Source organism: Orcinus orca, chromosome 4 (genome assembly GCF_937001465.1).
Source record: "Orcinus orca chromosome 4, mOrcOrc1.1, whole genome shotgun sequence".
In the NCBI taxonomy this organism is placed as follows: Eukaryota; Metazoa; Chordata; class Mammalia; order Artiodactyla; family Delphinidae; genus Orcinus; species Orcinus orca.
The window spans coordinates 76581726-76605595 of NC_064562.1; the positions used below are offsets into that span (position 1 = coordinate 76581726).

Sequence of the window (23870 nt, forward strand, 5' to 3'; positions counted from 1 at the left end):
CACATAGAACAGCAAGAGCTAAGGCCTGGAGGAGAGAGTTTCTGGAGTGTTATGCATTTGAACTGTTCATTGTTAATAAAGTGGCATAATGAAAATGGTGACTCCTCATAAAGTTATGAACTTAAAGAAAGTGGTCATTTTTTTCACGCTATTGTTTTCCGTTTTATTCAGTTCAGTCTTTAATAGAATATATACATCAAATCATTTTTTTAGGTATTATATTTTTATTTGGGAGTTGAGATTGAACTGTCTTATTAAAATATTTTGACACTTGAATTTTAAAATAGTAGTAAAATCCTTCGGGTCACTCTAAAATTTTTTTTAAAGAAATCTTGTCTGAAATCATGTCCTTTACTTTCTAAACACACACACATACATATTTTTAAATATTGTAATGTAAAAATATTAAATATAAAATGTTCAAAATAATAAGACTGGGAAGCGAAACAATAAGCATAAATTTGGATTAGAAGGGCTTGTCATCTGAGTTCTGGCTGTTTCAAAGTTTTACATATTTATTCAATCATCTTTTCAGACACCTGCCTACTAGTATATGTTAGAAATAGTAGTTAATGAGAATAAGAACATTCATAGTAAGTGGCTAGCATCTCATTTGATTAAATTGACTTGCCAGTAATTGCAGTCTTGATTTTGGTCCCAGTGGCTATTTTTAGTCTTTTTATTAATTGATTATCAATTCACTGATGAAATAATTTTACTTATATTCTTGTCATAGCTATCTTTATAAACAGGTTTTGTATTATGCTAGAAGCTGTGAAACCTCCTAAATCAAAGTATTCTTATTCATTTTAAATCCCTACTTCATTATAATTCTAAATAATAACCATAAATTGGAAAAAAGTCTATTCAGTCCAAAATTACAAATCTTCAACAAATGGTACTGAGACAACTGGATAACCACATACAAAAGAATGAAGCTGGACCCTTACCTCACTCCATATGCAAAAATTAACTCAAAATGTATGAACAACATAAATATAGGAACATATTTTTGCATGACAACTTGAGGATTATAAAAATTTTCAATATAGACAGAAATAATTTTAAATTTGTTATTTTACCAAATCACTTATTTCAAAGCACCTCTGAAACTAGTATTTGTCCTTTCTCAGTAACCTGATGTCCAGACATTAATACAATATAAGCTCTGTCTAGAATAGTAGAGATTCTGATTACTCCCAACATACACTGTACATATTTTAATTTTAGTAAAATCTACACTGCTCGCCTTTTTTGCAGCAAGATTTAGCCATATGATTTAGTTCTGATCAATGATATAAAATGATGCGTGCATATTCAGGTTATACTTTCAAAAAGAAAGAGGCATGCCAGTTGTTAAGATTCCGCAAGCAAAAAAAAAAAAAAAACAAGACAGCACCTTTCCCTAACACCCTGGAGATGCCATGTCTACCCTGAACTGTTCACACTTCGTTATAAAGGAGAGAAATAATCTTCTATCTTGTCTACCATTGTTTCTGTTGGGTCTTTGTTGCAACAATGAAACCCGTATTCTAACTAATACAAGAGACAATAGCTAGGTAACTATTTTTTTGAGAGTCTTGGAAGTTTAGTTTCTGGAATTAGAGAGTCCATAACCATTACCAAAAAAAAAAAAAAAAAAAAAGCCTTTATTTAAGAAATTTGCCAGAAAGGGCACTTCAGTTTTACAAAAATAAAGCAAATGCTTTCTTTTGTTCCTGGTTAAGTAAATGCAGCTCTGAATCTAAATGTTGGATATTGGCTTATTACTTATAAGTATAAATTATAGCAAGATAGACAGTGAGACACATATCAGTTTGTGCTAATGAAGAATGTTAAAAACACTGTTATCCACAAAGTGTTATTTAAGAATAAATAACCCAAACATAAAAAAATCTCCCTGTGTGACAAGGAAGGTGGAGTTTTCCCCTTGTTGCTGGAGTATTTATCTTAAAAAAAATTACCTTTCTCCATATCGTTGGGTCTTGGATTTAGGTGAATGATAGGAAGGACTTGCTTTCTGGTACTGAAAGGCTCTTTAGTGCAATATGAAGGCTCTGGAATTTCTTCATTAGGAAAGTAAGGCACCCTGGAGACAGATTTTAAAATTTATAAATACAAACATAATCACTGGAAATGATTCTCTAATTTCCTTTCCATGCTATATTTCTAAAGTGTCTTAACTTTATGAAGCACTAGCTTAGTTTCTGAGGAATTCTGGACAGTTAAGGATCAACTGCATTTGTGCTTAAAGAAAAATGATATTAAGCTAGTAATCAACTTGAAGATATGAGATCGTAAAGACGAATCTATAAACTTCTTGAATAAACAATATTTATAGTATCCAGAGTAAATAGAGTAGTGCAAGATAGATAATGGTAGTACATATAAGCATTACTTGAGACTGCCTGAAGAACTTGAGGTAAAAAATGACAAGAAAAAGATCAGGCTTTCTGCAGAAATGAGGCAAGAACAGGTAAAGAAAAAAAAAAAACTATTCGGTTGTAAGTCATATTTACTGGTACAAACAACTAACTCTCTTAAAGTAGCATTAGGGTGTTACTAACACAGAAACCAAATCTTCACCCCCCTACCAGAGGTATCTGGTCCTAATCTCTCTCTCTCTCTCCCTCTCCCTCTCCCTCCCCTCTGTCTTTTACCTCTTTCTTGCTTTTGATATCTTGCTCTTGCTGTTTCAAATACTTTTCCCTTTAAGTCTATTTTGCACAGAATTCTAAACTTCTTTTACATTGCATTCGCCTTCATTTTTTATAGTTTATTTTCTTTAGAATCCTAAAACTCTGTCATGTGGATTATGAGCCTAGCTCAGTTCTGAATGGAGAAAAGAGTTGTGTTAGGCATGCTAATCATAGGACAAAGAATTTAGTCAAGAGAGCATGAAAACCTCTACTGAAAAACACAGTTCTTCAAGGTTCCAAAGCCAATTGTGATTAGAAGAGTCTCAACATACTATAAGACAATCACTGTCATAGAACAATGAACTAATACTCTCTAAAATAATATCATTGAATATTAGTTATAGCTAGTCTAAAGGGAATTATGCAATGAAAGTTAGATGGATTTATTTAATGAAGAATATCAAGCTAATGAAAAGGTGTGTACAGTAACATCTACTATCAAAAAAGAAAAGAAAAACAACTATTGGAATATATTTAAAGTATGTAACTTAGTGTTTTAAAAGTGGTTTTATGTAATCATTGAGCTAACTTTGTTGGTGGAAACCCAATATTTGACTTTTGGGTAGATGAGGCATTGTAGGTTGTCTACCTCTCAATTATTTGAACCACCCCACATATTATTGTTTTATATGTTGCTGGACTGGGTTTTCTATCCCCAACAATTTTTAGGATAATAGACAAAATCAAAATTTGATATTATAGAAGTATCCTTAATAAGTAGAAAGAAACAAATCTTCTAACAAAATTACACAACAGCTTAGAGAGGCTCTACAACTATGACAAGAAAACAATATGTACCATTCTTGTAAAGGTTTCAAAACAACACTAGAGGGGCATACCTGGTGGTGCAGTGGTTGAGAGTCCGCCTGCCGATGCAGGGAACACGGGTTCGTGCCCTGGTCCGGGAAGATCCCACATGCCGCGGAGCGGCTGCGCCCGTGAGCCATGGCCGCTGAGCCTGCGCGTCCGGAGCCTGTGCGCTGCAACAGTGAGAGGCCCGCGTACTAGAGAAAAAAAAAAAAAAAAAGCTTTTTAGAATTACTGCTTTGAGGTGATTTGGGGTTATCACAATAATGTTACTGTCTGTATTAAGTACTGGGACTTGACACCACATTATCAGGTAGCATGGGGGTACACAGAGGTCAGAAAGGTGGGGAACAGGGGTACACAAGCTCTGTCTTTAAATAGGAAAGACGGATCCAGCTCTTTGTTTCTTGTTTGGCAATTTTTAACCTTTTCCATTTTCTAAAAAATAGAGTTGCTTGCCTCCCAAGCATAATTCCACACACAGAGCTTACCATATTGTCTTCCTGTTCCAGTTTTTACACGAAGAAATGTTAACTATTTGACCTTGTCTGTTTTGTTTTTCTCCATTTTATATTTTGCCTGCCATGGTTATGTGTTTAGAGAGGATTACAGAAGTACGAACTCATCGTAGCATTTTTACTGGAAGTTCTACCTGTTTTATTCTTTAGAACACTTATAACAGCAAACAAACAATGTATTTCTTGAAGGTTGGTAAAAATGCTCACCTGAGGGGGACGAGGGTAAGATGGCGGAAGAGTAAGACGCGGAGATCACCTTCCTCCCCACAGATACACCAGAAATACATCTACACGTGGAACAACTCCTACAGAACACCTACTGAACGCTGGCAGATGACCTCAGACCTCCCCAAAGGCAAGAAAACCCGCACGTACCTAGAGGGGACTCAGAGCGCTGCTTAAAGGAGCTCCAGAGACGGGTGCGAGCCGCGGCTAAAAGCGCGCACGCGAGACGGGCAGGAGACGCTAAGGCTGCTGCTGCCGCCACCAAGAAGCCTGTGTGCGAGAACAGGTCACTATCCACACCCCCCTTCCGGGGAGCCTGTGCAGCCCGCCACTGACAGGGTCCCGTGACCCAGGGACAACTCCCCCGTCAGGCTGGTGCAACGTCATACCGGCCTCTGCCGCCGCAGACCCGCCCCGCACTCCGTGCCCCTCCCTTCCTCCCCGGCCTGAGTGAGCAAGAGCCTCCGTATCAGCGGCTCCTTTAACCCCGTCCTGTCTGAGCGAAGAACAGACGCCCTCCAGCGACCTACACGCAGAGGCGGGGCCAAATCCAAAGCTGAGCCCCTGGGAGCTGTGAGAACAAAGAAGAGAAAGGGAAATCTCTCCCAGCAGCCTCAGAAGCAGCGGATTAAAGCTCCACAATCAACTTGATGTACCCTGCATCTGTGGAATACATGAATAGACAATGAATCATCCCAAATTGAGGAGGTGGACTTTGAGACCAAGATTTCTTATTTTTTCCCCTTTTCCTCTTTTTGTGAGTGTGTATGTGTATGCTTCTGTGTGAGATTTTGTCTGTATAGCTTTGCTTCCACCATTTGTCCTAGGGTTCTATCTGTTCGTTTTTTTAAAAAAAATTTTTCTTAATAATTATTTTAATAACTTTACTATATTTTATCATACTTTATTTTATTTTACTTTATCTTCTTTCTTTTTTCCTTCCTTCCCTCCTTCCTTCCTTCCTCCCTCCCTCCTTTCTTTCTTTCTTTCTACTTGTACTAATTCTTGCTTTCTACTTTTTCTCCTGTTTATTCTGAGCTGTGTGGATGAAAGGCTCTTGCTGCGGCAGCCAGGAGTCACTGCTGTGCCTCTGAGGTGGGAGAGCCAACTTCAGGACACTGGTCCACAAGAGAACTCCCAGCTCCATGTAATATCAAATGGCAAAAATCTCCCAGAGATCTCCATCTCAACACCAGCACCCAGCTTCACTCGACGACCAGCAAGCTACAGTGCTGGACAACCTATGCCAAACAACTAGCAAGACAGGAACACAACCCCCCCCATTAGCAGAGAGGCTGCCTAAAATCATAATAAGTCCACAGACACCCCAAAACACACCACCAGACGTGGACCTGCCCACCAGAAAGACAAGATCCAGCCTCATCCACCAGAACACAGGCACTAGTCCCCTCCACCAGGAAGCCTACACAACCCACTGAACCAACCTTAGCCACTGGGGACAGACACCAAAAACAAAGGGAACTACGAACCTGCAACCTGCAAAAAGGAGACCCCAAACACAGTAAGATAAGCAAAATGAGAAGACAGAAAAACACACAGCAGATGAAGGAGCAAGATAAAAACCCACCAGACCTAACAAATGAAGAGGAAATAGGCAGTCTACCTAAAAAAGAATTCAGAATAATGATAGTGAAGATGATCCAAAATCGTGGAAATAGAATAGACAAAATGCAAGAAACATTTAACAAGGACCAGAAGAGCTAAAGATGAAACAAACAACGATGAACAACACAATAAATGAAATTAAAAATACTCTAGATGGGATCAATAGCAGAATAACTGAGGCAGAAGAATGGATAAGTGACCTGGAAGATAAAATAGTGGAAATAACTACTGCAGAGCAGATAAAGAAAAAAGAATGGAAAGAACTGAGGACAGTCTCAGAGACCTCTGGGACAACATTAAATGCACCAACATTCGAATTATAGGGGTTCCAGAAGAAGAAGAGAAAAATAAAGGGACTGAGAAAATATTTGAAGAGATTATAGTTGTAAACTTCCATAATATGGGAAACGAAATAGTCAATCAAGTCCAAGAAGAACAGAGAGTCCCATACAGGATAAATCCAAGGAGAAAGACACCAAGACACATATTAATCAAACTGTCAAAAATTAAATACAAAGAAAACATATTAAAAGCAGCAAGGGAAAAATAACACACAAGGGAATCCCCATAAGGTTAACAGCTGATCTCTCAGCAGAAACTCTGCAAGCTAGAAGGGACTGGCAGGACATATTTAAAGTGATGAAGGAGAAAAACCTGCAACCAAGATTACTCTACACAGCAAGGATCTCATTCAGCTGTGATGGAGAAATTAAAACCTTTACAGACAAGCAAAAGCTGAGAGAGTTCACCATGACCAAACCAGCTTTACAAGAAACGCTAAAGGAACTTCTCTAGGCAAGAAACACAAGAGAAGGAAAAGACCTACAATAACGAACCCAAAACAATTAAGAAAATGGGAATAGGAACAAACATATCGATGATTACCTTAAACGTAAATGGACTAAATGCTCCCACCAAAAGACACTGATTAGCTGAATGGATACAAAAACAAGACCCATATATATGCTGTCTACAGGAGACCCACTTCAGACCTAGAGACACATACAGACTGAAAGTAAGGGGATGCAAAAAATATTCCATGCAAATGGAAACCAAAAGAAAGCTGGAGTAGCAATTCTCACATCAGACAAAATAGACTTTAAAATAAAGACTATTAGAAGAGACAAAGAAGGACACTACATAATGATCAAGGGATCGATCCAAGAAGAAGATATAACAATTGTAAATATTTATGCACCCAATATAGGAGCACCTCAATACATAAGGCAAATACTAACAGCCATAAAAGGGGAAATCGACAGTAACACATTCATAGTAGGGGACTTTAACACCCCACTTTCACCAATGGACAGATCATCCAAAATGAAAATAAATAAGGAAACACAAGCTTTAAATGATACATTAAACAAGCTGGACTTAATTGATATTTATAGGACATTCCATCCAAAAACAACAGAATACACATTTTTCTCAAGTGCTCATGGAACATTCTCCAGGATAGATCATATCTTGAGTCACAAATCAAGCCTTGGTAAATTTAAGAAAATTGAAATTGTATCAAGTATCTTTTCCGACCACAACGCTATGAAACTACTGTACGTGTATGTCACCTGAGGGCATCTGTTCTTCGCTCAGACAGGACAAGGTTAAAGGAGCAGCTGATTTGGGGGATCTGGCTCACTCAGGCCAGGGGGAGGGAGGGGTACGGAATGCGGGGTGAGCCTGAGGTGGCAGAGGCCGGCGTGATGGTGCACCAGCCTGAGGCGCGCCGTGTGTTCTCCCGGGGAAGTTGTCCCTGGATCACGGGACCCTGGCAGTGGCGGGCTGCACAGGTCCCTGGGAGGGGAGGTGTGGATAGTGACCAGTGCTTGCACTCAGGCTTCTTGGTGGCTGCAGCGGCAGCCTTAGCGTCTCATGCCCATCTCTGGAGTCTGTGTTGATAGCCATGGCTCATGCCTGTCTCTGGAGCTCTTTTAGATGGCTCTCTGAATCCCCTCCACTGCGAAACAAAGAGGCAAGGAAAAGTCTCTTACCTCTTCTGCAGTTCCAGACCTTTCCCAGACTTCTTCCCTGCTAGCTGTGGTGCACTAGTCCCCTTCAGGCCGTGTTCACGCAGCCAACCCCAGTCCCTCCCTGGGATCCGACCTCCGAAGCTGTAGCCTCAGCTCCCAGCCCTCGCCTGTCCCGGCGGGTGAGCAGACAAGCCTCTCGGGCTGGTGAGTGCCGGTTGGCACCGATCCTCTGTGCAGGAATTTCTCCACTTTGCCCTCCGCACCCGTTGCTGTGCTCTCCTCCATGGCTCTGAAGCTTCCTCCCTCTGCCACCCGCAGTCTCCACACACTAAGGGGCTTCCTAGTGTGTGGAAACGTTTCCTCCTTCACAGCTCCCTCTCACTGGTGCAGGTCCCATCCCTATTCTTTTGTCTGTTTTTTCTTTTTTCTTTAGTCCTACCCAGGTACTTGGGGAGTTTCTTGCCCTTTGGGAGGTCTGAGGTCTTCAGCCAGCATTCAGTAGGTATTCTGTAGCAGTTGTTCCACATGTAGATGTATTTCTGATGTATTTTGGGGGAGGAATGTGATCTCCACTTCTTACTCTTCCACCATCTTCAAGCTCCTTCCTGTGACTATATTTAAATTTACTTTTACATCATTGCTATATTCTACCTCTAATTTTTCTGAGATTATACTTGAAACTTTTTTTATAGAAAATCATTCATTTTATTTAGATTCAGATTAAAACACTTCTATATTATATTGTTTTATAATTTGTATTCATGCTATTTTTATAATTTAATTCCTCCATTGCTCTAATATTATTTTGTTTTGATTTGGGGAAAATTTATGTGTATATGTGTGTATATGTATCTGGGTTTTTTTTAATTCTTCCATATATATATATGATATTTATCGTTTAGTTACTTAATTTGCATAAAGATATGTATACATATGTTAATGAAAGGCCAAGCTTTGCAAATATACGAAGGACTTCTGACCAAAATACACTTCTTTTCTTTTCTGATACATAATTATGTATCTATTAAAATGATGTATCTTTGCATACATATGTTTTTGGAAAAAAAAATCAAATTTATAGAAAAGATAGCATGAAAAAGGATATATTAAAGAACTCCCATATATCATTTACACAGATTTACCTATAGTCAATATTTTACCTTATTTTACTAATTTGCTTTTTTACTTTGTGTGTGTGTGTGTGTATGCACACATGAATTTAATTTTCTTTTTAATAATTTAAGATTGAGTTTCATATATCATGGTACTTTAACCCTAAATGATAGATCACCATGCATTTCCTAAGAATAGGGATAGATTATTACATAATCAAGATACAGTTATCAAAGAAGATTTTGATATTATACTTTTATCTAATCTAGTGTCCATATTCTGATTTTTTCCCAATTGAACCAATCATGTGCTTATTCTCATTTCTTTTATTCTGGTGCAGGGGATCTGAGTTTCCATCAGTTGCCACGCTCTTCAGCATCATTTAAACTGGAACATAGCAAGAGCTTTTTGTATTTTTCCAATGGCAGTTTTAAGGAACACTTTTTTTTTTTAATAGAAATTTCATTATTTGGGGTTTGTTTGATGTTTTGTATTATTAGATTCAGGTTACATATTCCTGGGCAAAATTCTACATAAGTGATATTGTGTTCTCAGGATGTCATCTTTCGCACATGATATTCATTTACCCCTCATTGGTGGTATTGATTCTGTTCATATAGGCACAGTCTCATGTGATTTCTTCACTGGATATTTGCTTATACTTAGTTTATAAAACCAAGCAAATACACAGTCTTTGCTGAAATATTTCCCCAGCTAGAGCCCTTCCTTCTCCACCATCTGTCTACCTATTTTGCTCTCATCTTTAATTTTTTTATTATTAATTAATGTATATTAGTATTTGTATAGTTGCATTATTTTTTCTTTACAGTTGTTTATGATTCATTTTTGTGCTTAACTTTTCTGATATTCCTGTTGTCCAACATTTGGCTAATGGGGGATTTTTCTCAGTTCACTGACAATCTAGGAGAGAAGCAAGGTAAATGTGTATGATTTGTACTGTCATTTAGAACTGAGAATCATTATATATTAATTTTAATTTCCAAAAACATCTAACTAAATGACTTAGTTGTTAGATATATTCAAACCATGTCACACCCTTTAATAATAATCATCATGACCAAAATAAAGCATTCAATTTTAGCTGTTCAGTGTCCATAAGTAAGTAACAGAGCACCAAAATTCACCCATACAATCTAACATTTCCAGGACAGAAGAATATGTATCCATACTTGACCATGTTATTTAAAAAGTGTTCACAAAATGTCAATATTCTACAACCTGTAGTATGCACTCTTATTTCTAATGAGCACCAAGTAAATATAATTTATTTAGGAAAACAACTTTTTTTTGAAAGAGAATCATTATCTATTAAATAATGCGTGCCTTGCTAATTTAAAATTCTGATATATTTATACATTCATAAATAATAATTCAAGGTATTAGATGATACCACATAGAATCAATGTCTCTTCAGCTGTTGCTTCTCTGTAATCCTATTTAAAAATACTCAAAAATTATTAATGCAAAAATTCATAATATTTTCAACATCGGGTGACAAAATATTATCAAACAATATGAGATCTTTGGATACAAGAAGGCTGAAGTTGGAAAGTAGGTCTCAGTGTTCTTTACTGGGAATGTTCCTACTTATAAAAGTTTCTGTGATTTTCTTTCAAGGCTATGCAGAGTGAAGTGAAAGTGATTGTGAATATTGAGTGAAATCTTTACATATATGAGGTTAAGAATAAAATTGAAAGTATGACTTTATTTGGTTTGGCTTGGTGGGAAGCAGAATCAGGGAAATGTGTACTAAAGCATGCAGAGGACAACAATATAGTATTAAAAGGTGCTATGGATAATTATATTTATAAACTATACAGCAGTTGAGAAACAAAGTCTCAGCAACTTATAGCCCAATAAATAGAGATGAAAACAAGACTGGAGGTAGAAGAAATTCTAGGAAATTTCCAATCCAGATAAATATTGTGGAAGGTGTAATATATAGTTCAGGAAATATAGCAGGCTATTGGAACCAATCCTCCTGCTGATAGCAACTTAAAATGCAGGATTAAAAAAAAAAATTCTTAAATGCATAGAACAGGTGCAAAGGTAGGAAATAATTATAATGATATAAACTAAGATAAAGTGAGATTAAAGATAAGACAACAATATCAGTTTTGATAAATCTTGTGAGGTACAGAAGAAACAGCCTTGAACTCTTGACTATCCACTATTCTTTCAACATATACACCCCAAGAGACTGGAAAGACAATTTTTTATTGTTGAACAGAGCCAAGGAAAATATGTTCCAGAGAAACTGGAACCAAAACCTGGCCTTTGCAGTCCCAATGTATTATACTTAGCGCCTCCAATTAAACCTTCAAGTCATATGCTGAAGTTAAATTGATATGGGACTGGATGGTGCCCCTATTTACTTGGCACAAAGAGTGCATTCTCTCTGGAAAAACAAATACCTTTATTCTGGACCCCCTGAAATCACTACAAATATTTTTAGCAGCCTATGATAAAAAAATAAAATAAAATCCATGAATGTATGTAAACATGACACCATAACAAAGATCAGCAGTAACCACAGGTAACAGAAGCAGTGTGATATATTATTCAGAGATGTGGATTATTAGTCATAGATTAATTTTTAAAAATTGAACACTGTACTTAAAGAAATAAAAGCTGACTTTCAAGAAATTGGATATTATTAAAGTTTAGCTCATAAATGAGGAAAAGAATCAAACTGATTTTTTAGGACATTTAAAAGACTAATGGAAGTTAAAACAAAATGTCCAGGTTTTAATAACAGTATAGCTAAGGAAAAAATTGGAAAAGTGGAAGACACGTCAGAAGCAATTATCCAGATATCAGAGAGAGATAATTAGAAGTAAAACATGGAAAAAAATGTTAACAAATATGGAACATAAAATCTATATATGTTTTTATTTTTAATATTGTAAATGTTGAGAGAGAGAGAATAGGACAGAGGAAATGTTTGAGGATACAATAAAAATAAACGATTGACATTTTCAGACCAGAAACTGAGCTTATTATGAACAAATAATTACTATGAAAACTTATAGTGAATATTTAGATAGAAGAAAGATAATCACAGAGTGATGAAACTTAGGAAAGAATTAAAGTGATCTCAGATGGAAGTCATGGGATGCAAAAAGGAATGAAGAACAAAAATCTGGTAAACATGAAAGTAAATTTATCAATGGAGATATATGTTTGGAGTTTAAAATAGTGTTGTATGTTAAAATGCATTAGAGAACTTATGTACAAATTGAGAGGAAAGCAATAGGAATTAAATTCCTTAATATCTTTTCTTGTTCAGGTGGAAGGTAAAAGTGCCGTTTAACTACAACTTTGATCATTTAAAAAGCATGCTGTGATTTCTAGAGTAATTATTAAAATAATAGAAATAGCTTTCATAACTTCAGAACAAGTAAAGAGAAAGCAATGGAATCACAAAAAAATAATAAGATTGAAAGGTAAGGTAGGAAGGTAGGGAAAAAGAAGCAAACTATAGATAAGTGGGACAAAGAGAAAGCATAAAATGAAATTTTCCATTTAAACAAGCATATCGATAATAATAAAAATGAAGTCGACTAAATGTTAGTGAAAATATAAAGAGTAGCTACTTGGGAAAAATCTATCAATATGTTGTAGAAAAGAGAAATATGTAAAACATAAAGATAATGAAAGGCTGAAAGTAAAAGGCAGAAAAAACACAAGCCATTGAAAAACTAAGAGAAGAAAAAAATTGATGTTACCATATTAATAGCAGGAAAAAAAGAAATTTAAGTCAGATTGCATTATTAGCAATAAAGATATCAATTCATAATGATAAGCATTCCATACACCAAGCAGATATAATAATTTTAAATTTGTATATGTCTACAGGCATAGCCTCAATATACACATATTAGTTTCCTAGGGATGCTATAACAAAGTACCACAAACTGTGTGGCTTAATACAAGTTTTAAGTTCTAAAATTTCTGGAGGCCTGAAGTCCAAAATTAAGGTGTTGGCAAGGTTGGTTTCTTCTGGAGGTTCTGAAGGACAACCCATCCCATACCTCTCTCCAAGCTTATTGTGGTTGCTATCATCCCTTTGTATGTGTTCCTATCTCTGTTTTCTCTGTTTATAAAGACACTGGTCATTGCGTTAGGACCTACCCTAATCCATTATGACCTCATCTTAATTTAACTAACTACATCTGCAAAGACTATTTCCAAATAAAATCATATTCTGAGGTTGCAGGTAGATTTGAATTTTGGGGGGACATACAATATATAAGGCAAAAATTAATAATACAAAAAGAAACAGATAAATACATAACAATAGAGCCAAATATTTACACACCTCTCTTGGTAATTGATAGAAAAAACAGAAGGTTATTCAAGTTTAAACAATGTTTTCAAACACTAATGCTATATACATTAATGATAAGTATTGATCATATCCTAAAAAATTTTGGAAGTTTGAAATCATATTTAGCATAGTTGATCCAAAATTTAAATTGCCATCCTTTCATACATACAAAATTTACTTATCATGAGAGATATCCATTTTGGTAACATTTACTTTAAATTATACATTAATCTAGATGGAACTGATGTATTTTTTTGAGATGCCCTTTCTCAACTTTTTTTTTGTTTTTTTTTTTTTTTTTCGTAAGGGCCCTTTATGAGGTTTTCTACTTATGCAATTATTTTCTATGCTTTATATTTTTTTATCATAATTACATTTTTATCAAGATTTTAAAAGTACTAACAAAAAGTAGTACATACATTCTTTCAGGATTTTAATCATTGTATGTGCCTACAGTTGGCCCTCCGTATCCATGGATTTCACACCTAGGGATACAGAGAACCTACTGTATGTACTGTAGTATGCCATTTTATATAGGGACTTGAGCATCTGTTCATTTTGGTATCTGTGGGGGATCCTGGAACCAATCTCCTGTGGATACCAAGGGACAACTGCATAACATATTTTTCTTATAGCAAACCTATATGATACATAAATATCTGTATATACATATACAGATATACATATTTATATACAGATATTTATATAATCATACATATATTCTAGCTCGATTGATTCTAGCTATTACATTTTTTCACATTATCTCTTGGAAAACAATAATTCTACCAATTTTTTCTTTTCAAATTCATTATTTTTACCTTCATTTCATTACTACCTTTTTCCATATAGCTCAAGTTTGCTTTAATGTTTATATTTTAATCTCTTGAGGGAAACATATAATTTTTCACCTTAATATACTCCTGTTAGTAAGTGAAGAAAAAGATGTTATTTTGATGTAATGATCATTATTCTCTAAGAAATATAATTATAATTTTGATTTTTCTTTTTCCATCAGGTTCACTATTCTTGTTTCAAAATTTTTCCAAATGAATATTTTATTAACTCTGTGATTAAAGTTTTACTGCAATTTAGAAATTATGTTGTATGATTTCTACTTTTTATAATATGTTGAATTGTTTCATAACCAAGTATGTGATACCTTTTTATAAAAGTTCTAGAGCAAGCTGCATACTACATAAAGTATGAATTTTAAATGATGTATTGTTATTGCTGCTTTATAATTGCCTTCACTCATTTTATTATTGAAATTTTGAATACTGAATCTCACCTCTACTGTTCCTTTTTCACTTTCTCCTTGATTTCCATCAATTTTTAATTATTTTAACATATTGATATGTGCTTTTATCATTTGTACAAAGGTTATTTTTAAACTTTTCATAAATTGTTTACTTTGTAAATTTCACCAAACCTATTTCTTAAGGAATATTTATTAAACAGTATGTCCATTATTAAAGTATAATAATTTGCTTAATGCAACTTGTAACAAAGGAGGACAGAGTAGAACAGATTAATAATAATTATGCCTGGTGTGCTGAGTACCTTCCTTGCCCTTCAGATCTAGATCCACCCTGTCCTGCGTTCTGAGATGCTGACATGTCTGTCCAATGGGAACAACCCAGTGGAGATCAGTAAAAGGAGGAGAATGGAGTTGAAGGTACCCTTCAGTGTTTCCTCTGCAGGCTGCATCCCTGGTTGAAAAGCCACAGCTCCTCTCCAAACAGCTCCTCTCCTTCTCCACACGTCTCCCTCTTCCTCTTCTTACCTTGAGGCTGAAGAGTTTTAATCTTGAGCTGCTGTTCCAGGCCCAATATCACTGCACTATCCTTTGAGGTTTTCTCACAATTTGTCCACAGCTTTTGTACACAGCCCCTTAAAAAATAGATCTTCAAATTACCCATCTTGGATGTACCATCTGTTTCTGGCCATACTGATATACCCTGACTGATATACCAGGACATTTTCTTGCAAATTACTAGGCCTTATGGAAACTGTATAACTCTTAGCCAGATTCTTGGTAATCAATCAGGTCCACTTCACTGATAAGACCCTTGATCTAGACCCACCATCTGGGCTCTCTTTTTAGTATGCAGTGTAAGAAAGTCACTTCCACTCTTGTATAGATTCTAAATTTGAGCATTACCACTATCCCAAACACATGTTTTCCAAACAATTTCAACTCTTTTTAACAGTGTTTCTGTGTTAAATTATGAAAAAAGGAAGTAAAATCCTTATATATCAAAGATCAACATTTTAAAAGGTTCTGGGAAAGAGATTTGCCATGTAAAACCTCAAATTAATTAAGTGATCAGAGGAATAAGACTGAGAAAATAATGGGTCTGGGGAAAAGAAAACAATGGGAGAGATATAAAAAAGCATTCTAAGTATTGAAGGAAAAGAAGAACCTTTCAATAAAAAATAATCAAAGTCAATAGGAAACACTACCAGAGATTGATAGCTGCTTTTAACAAAAGTGAACAATTTAAAGCATGAACGCATGTGAAGAGATTATTTTTTTCCAAATGCAACATCATTAGTAATCAAAAGGCGTAATGAAACAAGCACCAAAGCAGCTGAACTAATTATGACTAATTCTGATTGGGAAAATGGTTTTTTATTAGATAATTTAGAAACAAATAAGTTACCATGTACTGATAAGCAAAAGATACACCAAGGACTCCTTGCTCTGATTTTAAAAACAAAAAAGATTTCCTTTTGGAATCTGTATTTAAAGGCTTTATGCTTCACAAACACTTTCAGGAATTTACATTTGAAGCAAAACCTAACAAACTGGAACAAAATGACAAGTGTTTTGGTTTCCATTTTTTCTTTCTGTGTATAGGAGGGAAACAATTTGATTATTTCATGTAGATAAATGTAGGACAAATGAACTAATGTAACAAATACATGTAAATTAGCAACCTGAGACTGAGTATTTTAGAAATATATTAGCCAAAAGTTATGTAGGCATGTTTTTGTGAGCATAATAGACACTTTTTTCTTAAGTAGTTATACAGATTTATATTTGACAATATAGCTTTTGAATAAATCATCCTGAAACAAAAATAGCTATGTGTCTACTATCTTCATGTTAGGTCACAGTGAACCACAATGCCAACGTTTATTTTTCATTTCTACATACATTTCATTAAGTAATAGGCAGGATGATTCTTGCAGATAAACTCTGTACATTAGATATTTAAAATTGTTCTGCTCAAACTATTTAGAGAAATGATAGGCTGGTCACATTAAATTTAAAAATATGTCCTGTAGCAAAGGCTAGCTTACAGTGATTTTGGAAACTTGCTAAGGTAATCAAGAACAATTATACTACATTGTAAGCAGTTTCTAGAAGGGCCAGCAAGGATAATTTGTCTCTGAAAAATTTAAACACATTCATGCTAAAGTGTTTCATTTGTGCATGCTTGCACACACTCTTGCCTGAATTGAAAAACAGAGGAAGAGATTGATTAATAAAAAGAAATGTGATTAAGAGTTTGAATTGAAAAACAGAGGAAGGGATTGATTAATAAAAAGAAATGTGATTATAGATGAGACACAATGAAAACTGAGGCTCTAAAATTAAAATGGGAAAATGTCAGAGGAAAATAGTACATGTCCACACTGTACTCTTCAGTGTGGGCATGGATATATCCTGCTTTGGTTAAATCATATCATTACTATAAATTTTAATTTTAACCTCAACCACACAGTATATTTTGATTACATTTCCTTTCTTGTATTCCTTTGTATTTTTTTCTAGTATTCATAAAGACATAATTTATTTTCAGTTAGTGTTGTATGTGTGCCAAGTAGGTTTTTTCCCACCCTCCTCTCCAACAGTCATAAAATTTTTCTCAACACAGTCAAACACATCCGTCTGATTCTTTTTTTTTTTTTGGTTGTTTGGTTTTTTCCCAGTAATAGGCATTCTAAAGTTATCCATCCTCCTGCTCTAAACAATATTAGTGGGCTGCAGGTCTGTGCCACAGATGTCTGTCTGGGGTTTTGTTTTTCTGTTATTCAAGCAAATCCCTTTGCCCTCTTTTCTATTGGATTCACTGTCTCCTGTATGTATCACCTTCCTATTTCTCAATTGTGCTTCAGTTTCATGGAACATATTTCTGGGAACTTCTGGGGAAAGGGTACATAGGAGGAAGCTTTTAAAATGCTATATACATCTAGTATATCTTTACTTTTTCTTTACCTTTAATAGGTAATTTAGCTAGTGTACAATTCTAAATTTCATCAGAATTTTAAAGGCATTATATTTTAATTCTCATTTCCAGTATTTCTCTTAAGAAGTTAATATGATTTTGATCTTTATTCCTTCATATTGTGATCTTTTAGTTATTCTTTACTCTCTATGGAAGTTCTCAGAAATTACTTTTTATCCTGGTGCTGTGATGTTTCTTAGTTATGCACTTTGGTATGTATCTTTTAAATTTCATTTTATTGGGTTCTAAGTAGGTCCATTCAATTCTGAGAAATAGTTTTCTGTTAGTTTTTAATAATCTGCTCCTTGCCTTTCTCTCTTTCCAGAAGTCCCACGAATAGATATTTGATCTCCAGGACTGAGCACTGATTTTTCTTATATTTTCTGAGACATTTTCATATCTTTTTCTTCCACCTTCCCCTTACTCTCTGTTTTGTAGAGTTTTTAAGAAATCTTTTCATTACAAATAGTTTCATGCTGGTAAATATTCAATAACTAGCTCTGTGGCAAAATGTATGCATGTAGATGAGCATGCATGTTTGATATAACTTTTACTGATATAGAGGATGTGTAGTATGAAACTTACAAATAATAAAATATAAAATATTCTTAATTTTGAATCCTACATAGCAACTGATTCTCATAGGATGCTTTCAATTGATTTTTTTTAACATCTTTTTTGGAGTATTCAATTGATTTTTGCAAAATTCTTTTTTCTGTATCAAACTTATGGTTGTGATTCACAAAACATTGTTCTGATATGAATATTGTTTGGTATATTCATTTACTTTAATAAGTAAAAGTAAAATAGCAAAGACATATATTGGGAACTTGACTCATTCATCAATAACATGTGCTAAATAAACATGTTTCTCCTAAAAGTAGGAAGACTTGGCAACATTGGGCATACAAATGTGCCTGGCAGCTCTAAATAGAAGAGGAGGGTGACCCAATTCACCAAAATCCTATGACCCGCTTGGATCCTACATACTATTTCAGTTTACAACCCCAAATTCTATAGTTTACATGGCCTAAACTCAGAAGACAAATCAGCTAATAAAATGTTCTCATTCATAATCTGACAATTAGACATTTTCATGGGAATTCATATGTGCTGTATTAATCTTGAAATCTGGGAATTTAAATTATGGAAATGAAGCTTAATCAAGTACTAAAGAGTAAAAGAAACATATTTTTAAAAAAGAATCTAAAGTTTTCATCCAATAAGTTTCAGTAGTATCCAGTATGTTAACACAATTATCACTTGTTTATCTGTTTTTATTTATAACATTTTATTCTATTGCTTTTTAATCTCTTATTCATTTTGTCATTTGAGGTTGATGGCTTTTTAAATCCATTACTCCCATAGAGTGATGTTTCCAGGAAGGGTCAAAATAATGTGTGTATTCAATTTGTTATGTTTAACATAGAATGTCCAATTTCTCTTCTATTTATTTTATTCTGGTTTTTGTTAACACTACTAACAATGATTTTTTTGATCACCAATAAACTATTTGTTGCCAAATCCACTGGACACTTCTTTAAACCCAGTTTCCTCAAACTTCTGGCAATATTTAGCACAACTGACTACTTTTTCTCTCTTAAAATATATACTTGACTTACGTGACTATTTTTCAATTTCCTTGCTGACTCCTTGTACTCTATATAATGTCTAAATGTTCTTTAAGAAGTACTCTACTCCTTATTCTCTTCTTCTTTCACATCAATTCACATCAAGCACAACACTGATGATTCTCAAATCTCCAGCATCATACCTCTTTTCTGAGCTCTGAACTTGCTTGATATCTCCAAATTACATCTCTTGAAGTACTTGACAAGACTCTTTTATCTTCCATTTACCTTTAACCCAGTCAATGGGGTTCACCTCTCAAATCTAAAACCTGACAATCCTGATTCCTCTCTACATTAACTCTCACATTCAATTCATCAGCAAGTCCTGTTGATTCTGTCTCCAAATACATAACTCCTGTCTATGCATCTCTTGCAAGCTGCTATTAAATATTTCTTATGATTCCTTCTTGCCCCCATACCCACAGTTCATTTCTTCTATCATAGCACATATGAACCCAAAGTGTCCCTTAACATGACTTATAAGACTCAGAATGATTTATCTAATCACTAGCTAGCTCTCCAAATTCATTTTCTTTCCACAATTCTTCAGGCAGAGCTATCTTCATTTTGTCTCTTAAATGTGACAAATGTTTTCTCAGGGATTCTGTATATTCTACTTTCTTTGTCTCTAATTATTTTTGCCTCAACTCTTGGAATGACTATAATCATTATATCTTTCAATATTAAGTTCTCTTAATCAGAAAAATTATTCTCAAACACTATTTGTTTTTAACCTTCATAGCATTTATCACAATTTATAATCTTCTATAAATATGACAATTAAAGGAGTTTTTTTCCAGTTAAAGGTTTATGGGTGAAGAAACATTGTCTGCCTAATATCTCACTGATTTTTCAGCAATTAGTCTACTGCCTAACTCATAGTATGTTCTCATAAAATATTAGTCAATTTAATGAATAATAGCACTGTTTTGTCATAAATGGATGTGACATTTCATAATATCATATTTTGTATTCTAGTCATTAAAAAGTAGATTCATGTGATTGTAATAATTATTTATTCATAATACTACTCCTTACTAAATAGTGTTTAATAGAGGAAAGCCATAATTTTTTATGATATTGCATGTTATGTATTATTGAGCTTTCAGTATTCTGTGCTTGTTTTAAACTTTTTATTCGTTCAAGTAGCCATAACTGGACACCAACAGTATTTAAGGACAAATTTATAACTGTATATATTGTGTCTAGAAAGGAAAACAAACAAACAAATATCTCAGAAAAATTAGCCTAGCATACCCAAGTGTATTATGTCATTGCATTGTATCTCCAGAGGCAACAAGTCATCATTGTTTCCTTTCTCCAAGAAAACTTCAGTGAATCTCATAGATTTAACTCTCACAATTGTCATCATTCATTAATGACTCTGAAAATGTAAAGAACATTTACATTTGTTTTGAGGCATCAGCTTGAATCACACCCATCAAGTTGGAAGGCAACCTACAGATTGCTTATTGGTCAGCAAATCTAATAATCTTCCAAGATTATCTAATAATCCTGATATCCAGTCTCTGCATACCTAAGGAGTTTCATTCTTTTCTACACATCAATAAACATTTCATCATTTTTAGGATCATTCTCTGAAAGGATTGCTTTCCCATGTATTCAATGTCTACTGCAAATTCAATTTAAAAGAGTAATGTCTCAGAATAGACAATGTACAACTCTTGGAGCCAACTTCTGAGTACTTGTCCCTTGCTTTAATAGCTTAATACTTTAATAGTTTGGGGCAGAAGAAAACTATGGCCGATGGGTCAAATTTGGTTCACTGCCCATAAATAAAGTTTTATTAGAAAAAAATCCACCTTTATTTGTTTTCATATTCTCTATGACTGTTTCTGAGCTACAACAGCAGAGCTGAGTAGTTGCAACAGAAATTGTATCATCAAAATACTATCTGGCCCTTTGCAGAAAATCTTTGCTGATCCCTGATTTAAGACACTGGCCCAGGCCCCTCACTTATGAGTGCCTGAAGAGGTTGGACTATGTGAACTCTAAAGTCTCTGCCATCTCATGTTTCTTTATCTTATGTTCATTAGTTTAGCTGCGTCTGACTCTATAGATCCAGACTGCATTAGCATTCATGTCAATAGTATAAATTTATTTTTCTGCTTTTCTCTTTTCTAGTTTGAACACATTAAATAAATATGGTATCCTCAAGAGGCAATTATTAATTGCAACAGAATGAAGAATCAATATTTTCTGTCTCTAGTTTTATTTTTCATTCTTCATAGAAAGGTAAGGAAGAGCTCTCAGGTGATGATAAGAAGTCAAAATGTGGGACATATTAGCAGAACTACAGGTTTTTTGTTTGTTTTGGTTTTCGGTTTTTTTGTTTGTTTATTTATTTAAACATCTTTGGCAAAACATACTGCAATTAAGATGGAACTCAATAGCTGCTTATTTTATTTCAATCTTTAAAGAAATTATCCTTGTTCATCATATGTAATATATTTTAGCTTTTTAAGAAATTATAATATTTTATAAATTATTTTTGGCAAGCCTATTTCTAAGAGGTGAGGTGTTGTATACACTAAATACCAACTAATGAAGTTGACCAGTGAAAAATGGAAGGAACACTTAGAAGAATTCTACATAAAATATTGGTAAATAAAGGAATCTTGAAGTTCATGAGAATGAAAATATGGAACCAAACTTGTTTTTCAACCTTTTCCCTCCTTTGCACATCTGGCTTTCAACTTCAAAAGGCAATAAAATCACTCATAAACTTGTTTGAGCAGGCAGATAGGTAGATATGAGCAGAGAAATGGGGGAACAGGCTAAATGGCAGGAAACCTGGTGTAAACAACAGGGGTCCTTGGGCAGATAAAGAAAAGCAGGAACCTCCAGACTGACAGAAAACCACACAATTTTGGGGTGACAAAGGTCCTGGAGGCAGACAAATAAAGGTGGGAAAAGGCACCTCAAAGAATATTCCACCCATTCATTTTCATGCCAAATATAACCAGCCTGCCAAAGAAACTCAGGGCAGCTATTCACCTGAGTCTGCCTGCCCACTTTCCCCTTGAGAGTGTACTATCACTTAATAAATCCTTGCTTTGCTTTCTGGACCTCCCTGTCTCCTTCTGAATTCTTTCTGTGACGAGACGAGAACCTAATCTCTGGTAACATCTTAAATTATGTAGGGGAACATATTAATATAATTTCCCCAAACTTTACATTATACATATGATCCTAAAACTGTTTTTAAAAAAGTGTTGTGCTGAATGAATGGTCTGAAATCCTTCTTGATTAGATCTGACAGCTGAGGTCACATTGCCCTGTAAGGATGTCATACCATGAGGTAACAGCTACACCCCAACAAAGAGCCAAAAGGCAAAACAAAGTTTTCTTAAAGCAAAATTTTAAAAAAAATAATATTCTTTCTTGAGTGTATAAGGGCAAAAGAAGTAACGTCCTTCAGGGTGGACGTTGAAGTAACGTCCTTCAAGATGACTTAGGGTGTCATCTTGATACTATTTTAAAACAAAGTTTTAACTGCATTTTAGAGGGAAATGATGGCAGAGGCATACTCTAAACATCATCCTAATGTAATATTCGAAAGTCAGAAGCCATACCCTCAAATATTAAGTTTTCCACCAGGAAGACACTGACTTAACAATGGAAATGCTACTCAGACTTGCTTGATTCACAGTGTTGGTTTTTGCTCTTCGCACACTGACTATTTGTCTAGTCTCTCAGCTTATTCTTAGATGAACAATGTTTTCTCTGACAAGCTTTCGATTCTTCTAAGAGATTAGAGTGTTGTAGTGTAGAAGAGACTGGTGCTTTGCTACCCTTAAGAAAGGAAGATGCAGATGTGAATGACCTTAAAGGTCTTTGTCCAAATCAGCTTCTTTCCTCCCCCTCCTTTCCTTTCTGCAGCAGGAAAATCAGTCATGTCTACTCAAATTCCAATTCCATTAACCTTTCAGCTACTGCTGAGACATGGTTGTACTAAGGTCTCTAACATTATATATGTCAAGAATTGGCTGGCATGTCCTTTTATGTCTCTCTTGTAATATCTCGACTATTTCAGAGAGTTCATAGTTCAGTTAACTGAGAACGTTGAAGTGCAAGACAATTTTTATTTCTGGAATTAATGCCTGAAATTGAGGTTCATTGGAGGGGCAAAGAAGAGCACAAGCAAACCCTCTCTCTCACACACACGATATATTTAGTTCCCTTATGTTATGTTCTTGTTATATTGTCTATGCTTAAAGTTCATAGAAAGAAAATAAAGAGGAAGGAAATACTACTCCAAAATTATTCCTTGGAAATCACAAGAAGATGTGTAAACTGAACGAGCCCTAATATTAGGCTGCATACTATAGCAAATATGAATAAGGACTCTAGACACCAGATTGCTTAGCTCCCATTCCAACTTCACTTTTTATAAAACATGTGGCCTTGGGAATATAACTTAGCTTTTCTATGCATCTGTTTCCTCAAATATAAATGGGAATGAATCTGACCAATATAGTTATAATAATGACTAAATGAGTCGATATTTGCTGTAACTGTATTTAAGCATGGATTACCAAAACTTTTGTAAATGATAATATTAATGTAACTTGTTAATAATGGATAATAAGTTATCAAATATAAAATGATTAAAAAGTAAAAAGGACAGACACCAAAAGACAAGATTTTTGAGACCATTCTAAAGTAAAT

The 23870-nt window shown here is 34.6% G+C and overlaps 1 long non-coding RNA gene across 1 annotated transcript in view; it reads right to left on the reverse strand.

Annotated features, from left to right (window-relative positions):
• Positions 1 to 3488: 3488 nt before the first annotated feature.
• LOC125964273 (uncharacterized) overlaps positions 3489 to 23870 on the reverse strand; it is a 342387-nt gene continuing 322005 nt past the window's right edge. The window contains exon 4 of the long non-coding RNA XR_007477150.1: positions 3489 to 3703. This is a non-coding gene — a long non-coding RNA (uncharacterized LOC125964273). The remainder of the gene's footprint in view (positions 3704 to 23870) is intronic.